The sequence below is a fragment of the Procambarus clarkii genome, unplaced genomic scaffold (assembly GCF_040958095.1).
Source record: "Procambarus clarkii isolate CNS0578487 unplaced genomic scaffold, FALCON_Pclarkii_2.0 HiC_scaffold_401, whole genome shotgun sequence".
NCBI lineage: Eukaryota > Metazoa > Arthropoda > Malacostraca > Decapoda > Cambaridae > Procambarus > Procambarus clarkii.
The window spans coordinates 45001-51837 of NW_027189434.1; the positions used below are offsets into that span (position 1 = coordinate 45001).

At 40.0% G+C, this 6837-nt stretch overlaps 1 protein-coding gene across 1 annotated transcript in view; it reads left to right on the forward strand.

The window, feature by feature from the left end:
• Window positions 1–4424, forward strand: part of LOC138361455 (uncharacterized) — a 10166-nt gene extending 5742 nt beyond the window's left edge. Inside the window, exon 3 of the mRNA XM_069320786.1 lies at window positions 4120–4424. The gene's annotated coding sequence lies outside the window, so the exon portion shown is untranslated. The remainder of the gene's footprint in view (window positions 1–4119) is intronic.
• The last annotated feature ends 2413 nt before the right edge of the window (window positions 4425–6837 follow it).

Consider the following 6837-nt stretch of genomic DNA (forward strand, 5'->3'; position numbering starts at 1 on the left):
ACCACCTTCTCACTTAACTTGTTCCAACCGTGTACCACTCTGTATGCGAAAGGAAATTTTTTTTATATTTCTTTGGCATCTTTGTTTAGTTAGTTTAAATCTATGACCTTTTGTTCTTGAAGTTCCAGGTCTCGGGAAATCTTCCCTATTGATTTTATCAATTCCTGTTACTATTTTGTACATAGTGATTTTATCACCTCTTTTTGTTGTCTTCTAGTTTTGGCATATTTAATGCCTCTGACCTCTCCACATAGCTCTTGCCCTTTAGTTCTGGGAGCCACTTAGTAGCATGTCTTTGCACCTTTTCCAGTTTGTTGATGTGCTTCTTAAGATATGGGCACCACACAACCGCTGCATATTCTAGCCTTGGCCGAGCAAAACTCGTGAACAATTTCTTTAGTATTTCGCCATCCATGTATTTAAACAAAATTCTGAAGTTAGAAAGCGTGGCATAGGCTCCTCACACAACGTTCTTTATGTGGGCCTCAAGTGATAGTTTTCTATCTAGAATCAACCCTAGACCTCTTTCTTTTATCAGAATTATATAAAGATTTCTCACATAATTTGTAGGTTGTGTGGGATCTATGTTCTATTCCACATTCCATAACATGGCATTTATTCACATTAAATTTCATTTGCCAAGTGGTGCTCCATATACTTATTTTGTCCAGGTCTTCTTGAAGGGCATGACAATCATCTAAATTTCTTATCCATCCCATTATCTTAGCATCATCAGCAAACATGTTTATATAATTCTGTATTCCAACTGGTAGATCATTTATGTAGACAATGAACATTTCTGGTGCATGTACTGTGGTACTCCACTTGTGACACTTCTCCAGTCCGATTGCCTCTGATTACTGCCCTCATTTTTCTATCAGTCAGAAAATTTTTCATCCATGTTAGAAGCTTACCTGTCACCCATCCAAAATTTTCTAGTTTCCAGAACAACCTCTTATGTGGAACTCTGTCGAAAGCCTTTTTTATGTCTAGATAGATGCAGTCGACCCAACTACCTTTTTCCTTTAAAATCTCTGTGGCTCAATCATAGAAACTGAGTAAATTCGATACACAGGATCTTCCAGATCGAAAACAATACTGTCTGTGTGATATTATATAATTTCTCTCAAGGTGTTCTACCCATTTAGTTTTTATTATTTTTTTTTGTTTTCAATCCTTTCACTGTTACACTTGTCAATGATTCAGGTCTATAACTGAGAGAGGTGGGGTCTTCCCTGTTGCCACTTTTGTAGATTGGAACTATGTTAGCCTTTTTCCACATGTTTGCTATGACTCCTGTACACAGGGATGCCTGAAAGATCAGGTGAAGTGGAAGGCTGAGCTCAGATGCACATTCTCTCAGAACCCATGGTGAAACTCCATCTGGACCAACTGCTTTGTTCTTACTTAGCTACTTTAGCATATTTTCCACTTCATCTCTAGACACCTCTATACGCTCTATGATGTTCTCAGAAATTCTTATTGTGTCTGGTTCTCTTAAGATTTCATTTTGTATAAACACACTTTGGAACTTTTGGTTTAATGTTTCAGACATTGCATTATCATTTTCTGTGAATCTGTTTCCTATTTTCAACCTCTGGATATTATCCTTTACCTGCAATTTGTTGTTTATGAATTTCTAGAATAGGCCCAGTTCTGTTTTACATTTATCCATTATCCCTTTTTAAAAATTTCTTTCTGCCTCTTCCCTTACTGCTGTATAGTTGTTTCTCGCATCTTTGTATCGCTGGTATGATTTGGGGTTTGGCTTCTATCTATTTTGATACCTGCTTGATGGGGTTCTGCTCTTCTACCCCCCAAGCCCGGCCCGAGGCCAGGCTCGACTTGTGAGAGTTTGGTCCACCAGGCTGTTGCTTGGAGCGGCCCGCAGGGCCACATACCCACAACATCCCGGCTGATCCGGAACTTCTCTTAGAAAACAGTCCAGTTTTCTCCTGAAGATGTCCACGGTTGTTCCGGCAGGAACAACCGTGCAACCGTGCTCTGAAGGGGAAAGTGAATACTGAGCAGTACTCGAGACAGGACAACATAAGTGACTTGAAGAGTACAACCATTGTGATGGGATCCCTGGATTTGAAAGTTCTCATAATCCATCCGATCATTTTTCTGGCCGACGCAATATTTGCTTGGTTATGCTCCCTAAACGTTAGATCGTCGGACATCATTATTCCCAAATCCTTGACATGCTGTTTTTCTACTATGGGAAGATTCGATTGTGTTTTGCACCCTGTATTATGTTTCAGATCCTCATTTTTGCCGTACCTGAGTACCTGAAATTTATCACTGTTAAACATCATGTTATTTTCTGCTGCCCAATCGAAAACTTTGTTGACATCTGCTTGTAGTTTTTCAATGTCTTTCATTCCATTTTTGTGTCTTTTGGTCTGTGGCCCTCTCTCAATTTCTGTTGAACCAATCCTGTTTTCTGGCCCTGCATCTCTGTTTTGGTATGAATGTTTGTGTGCCTTCATTGTATATTTTGCAAAATTTGGCATACATTTAATTTACTTCCCTGTCTAGCAACAAGTCTGCCTAATTACTTATTAAAAAAAAATTTGAAGTTCCCCATAGTGACCTCTCTCTCTTGAAATCAAGTTTATCAACTGTTTCAATGTCCCCATTTTCTGTGTGTGTGTGTTTGGAGGCTAAGCTTGCTGATACCATGTGTGTGTGTGTGTTTGGAGGCTAAGCTTGCTGATACCATGTGTGTGTGTGTGTGTGTGTGTTTGGAGGCTAAGCTTGCTGATACCATGTGTGTGTGTGTGTTTGGAGGCTAAGCTTGCTGATACCATGTGTGTGTGTGTGTTTAGAGGCTAAGCTTGATGATACCATGTGTGTATTTGGAGGCTAAGTTTGCTGATACCATATGTGTGTGTGTGTTTGGAGGCTAAGCTTGCTGATACCATGTGTGTGTGTGTGTTTAGAGGCTAAGCTTGATGATACCATGTGTGTATTTGGAGGCTAAGCTTGCTGATACCATGTGTGTGTGTGTTTGGAGGCTAAGCTTGCTGATACCATGTATGTGTGTGTGTGTGTGTGTGTGTTTGGAGGCTAAGCTTGCTGATACCGTTTATGTGTGTGTGTGTGTGTTTAGAGGCTAAGCTTGATGATACCATGTGTGTATTTGGAGGCTAAGCTTGCTGATACCATGTGTGTGTGTGTGTTTGGAGGCTAAGTTTGCTGATACCATGTGTGTGTGTGTGTTTAGAGGCTAAGCTTGATGATACCATGTGTGTATTTGGAGGCTAAGTTTGCTGATACCATATGTGTGTGTGTGTTTGGAGGCTAAGCTTGCTGATACCATGTGTGTGTGTGTGTTTGGAGGCTAAGCTTGATGATACCATGTGTGTATTTGGAGGCTAAGCTTGCTGATACCATGTGTGTGTGTGTGTTTAGAGGCTAAGCTTGATGATACCATGTGTGTATTTGGAGGCTAAGCTTGCTGATACCATGTGTGTGTGTGTGTTTGGAGGCTAAGCTTGCTGATACCATGTATGTGTGTGTGTGTGTGTGTGTGTGTTTGGAGGCTAAGCTTGCTGATACCGTTTGTGTGTGTGTGTGTGTGTTTAGAGGCTAAGCTTGATGATACCATGTGTGTATTTGGAGGCTAAGCTTGCTCATACCATGTGTGTGTGTGTGTTTGGAGGCTAAGTTTGCTGATACCATGTGTGTGTGTGTGTTTAGAGGCTAAGCTTGATGATACCATGTGTGTATTTGGAGGCTAAGTTTGCTGATACCATGTGTGTGTGTGTGTTTGGAGGCTAAGTTTGCTAACACCGTGTGTGTACTCACCTGTTTAAATAATAATAGGGGTGTGTACCACCTCTGGTGCAATTGTAGGGACCCACAGCCTTGAAGAAAATAGAGTATTCAGGGAAGACCTTGTGGATTCTCACTGAACACTAATCTTTTCTTCTCCTATCACCCTTCTTATTTTGTTTTATGCTGTATTCTATTATATATCATATAAATACATAGCCAAATGGCAATATTTATTATGTCTATACAAAAAGAAGACATCCACTTTATTTTTTTTCTCTCCTTTGTTTCTATGTGGATTTTGTTGTGACTAATGATTCTCCTCCTTCCCATCAACAGGTCTTCCTCACTGGGCTTGCTCGGCTTTTGTGTTACTGTGAGGGTGCCATCATCGTTTACCCTTCAAGACTGACTCATGCTGGCATTGCATTTGTGGACTTCCCTTCACAGTAAACAGTCCTCCATATGGTGATTGTCCAGGGCAAGCAGGGTGTGACTGCCATCTTGGAGAAGCAGGGTCTTTTAATATGAAGAATCTTCCGTCTTCTCTACTTACGCCAGCTTGTGCCGGCCTTGCATTCTTGTTACTTCATGGCCCTTGGGCCTTTTTTATTTATTTTACATAATAAATTTTTTTATTAATACCCGTGTTTCACAAGAGATCCTTAACATTTTAAGCACCAATTGTATTGACTATGACTAATGTACGTCTTGTAACCTTTAAGACATAAATAGACAAGACATAGATAAATGAGTGAATAATACTGAGTGACTAGGTTAGGGCGAGGAACATAGTACAGTGTCTGGCTTTGGAAGAATGCCTACTGTTTTAGAAACCTTATTGCCATGATCATAATCGTATGGGTTAAAAAGCATTTGTTGTCACTCCTACACAGTGGCTTGTTGAGCTTGAAACCTTTGCTCCTTGTTCGTGTTACATCTGACCTTTTGAAGAAATTGTATGAATCAATATCCTCCAAATTGTTCAGTATTTTAAAGGTTTCGCTCTATTACTCTCTCATTTGCATATATCTAAGCATATAGATTAGATATAGATTTAGATTAGATTTTTTAGTCAGGTAAAGGTACATACATTGCAGATGAGTTACAAAGGGAAAGACAATGACTAGAGTTCACTAGCTCTATTGGAAGAGAAACGTCTGCAAGACAAGTGTGGGCAAAAATTAAGGTAGCTAAGGGGAGCAGAGCCCGGCCTGCGGCTCACAACGACCCCCAGGGTAAGGCTGAAGAACTAATTCACAAGTGGAGTGATGCAGCATCATCCTCCTCCCTCCCTGCAGAAGTAAGCAGGGAACAGCTCCTCCGACATAATGACAGAAGGATTAGGATAAAAAGAGCACAATCTAGTGATGACGAGTATGGGGAACCAATTACAGCCAAGGAAGTAAAGAACATAAGAACATAAGAACAAAGGTAACTGCAGAAGGCCTATTGGCCCATACGAGGCAGCTCCTATTCTATAACCACCCAATCCCACTCATATACTTGTCCAACCCGTGCTTGAAACAATCGAGGGACCCCACCTCCACAATGTTACGCGGCAATTGGTTCCACAAATCAACAACCCTGTTACTGAACCAGTATTTACCCAAGTCTTTCCTAAATCTAAACTTATCCAATTTATATCCATTGTTTCGTGTTCTGTCCTGTGTTGATACTTTTAATACCCTATTAATATCCCCCCGGTTATGTCCATTCATCCACTTGTAAACCTCTATCATGTCACCCCTAACTCTTCGCCTTTCCAGTGAATGCAACTTAAGCTTTGTTAATCTTTCTTCATATGAAAGATTTCTAATTTGGGGAATTAACTTAGTCATCCTACGCTGGACACGTTCAAGTGAATTTATATCCATTCTATAATATGGCGACCAAAACTGAACTGCATAATCTAAATGGGGCCTAACTAGAGCAAGATATAGCTTGAGAACCACACCAGGTGTCTTGTTACTAACGCTGCGATTAATAAATCCAAGTGTCCGATTTGCCTTATTACGAACATTTATGCATTGATCCTTTTGTTTTAAATTCTTACTAATCATAACTCCCAGATCCCTTTCGCAATCCGACTTCGCAATCACAACACCATCTAGCTCGTATCTTGTAACTCTATCATCATTACCTAACCTCAGAACTTTACATTTATCAGCATTAAACTGCATCTGCCAATCCTTTGACCATTTCAAAACCCTATCTAGATCAACTTGAAGTGATAGTGAGTCCTCCTCCGAATTAATTTCCCTACCGATTTTCGTATCATCGGCAAATTTGCAAATGTTGCTACTCAAACCTGAATCTAAATCATTTATATATATTATAAACAACAGAGGTCCCAGGACAGAGCCTTGAGGCACTCCACTTACAACATTTTCCCACTCTGACTTGATTCCATTTATACTAACTCTCTGTTTCCTTTGGTATAGCCATGCCCTAATCCAGCTTAATATAGCACCCCCAATACCATGAGACTCTATTTTTTTAATCAGTCTTTCATGTGGCACTGTATCAAAAGCTTTGCTAAAGTCAAGGTATACAACATCGCAATCCTTACCACTATCAACTGCCTCAACAATGCTAGAATAAAAAGATAACAAATTTGTTAAACATGAACGGCCATTTATAAAACCATGTTGCGACTCAATTATTATTTTATGTTTTTCAAGATGAAGACGAATTTTATTTGCTATTATAGATTCGAGTAACTTTCCCACAATAGACGTTAGGCTAATTGGTCGATAGTTAGACGCAAGTGATCTATCTCCTTTCTTAAAAACTGGTATCACATTAGCAACTTTCCAAAACTCTGGCACTCTGCCTGACTCTATTGATTTATTAAATATGGTTGACAGTGGGTCACAAAGCTCCTCTTTGCATTCTTTAAGCACCCTAGCAAACACTTCATCCGGCCCTGGGGATTTGTTTGGTTTGAGTTTTACTATTTGTTTAAGAACATCCTCCCTGGTAACTGCTAAACTCGTCAACCTGTCCTCGTCCCCACCCACATAGACTTGTTCGGCTGAAGGCATATTGTTAAGT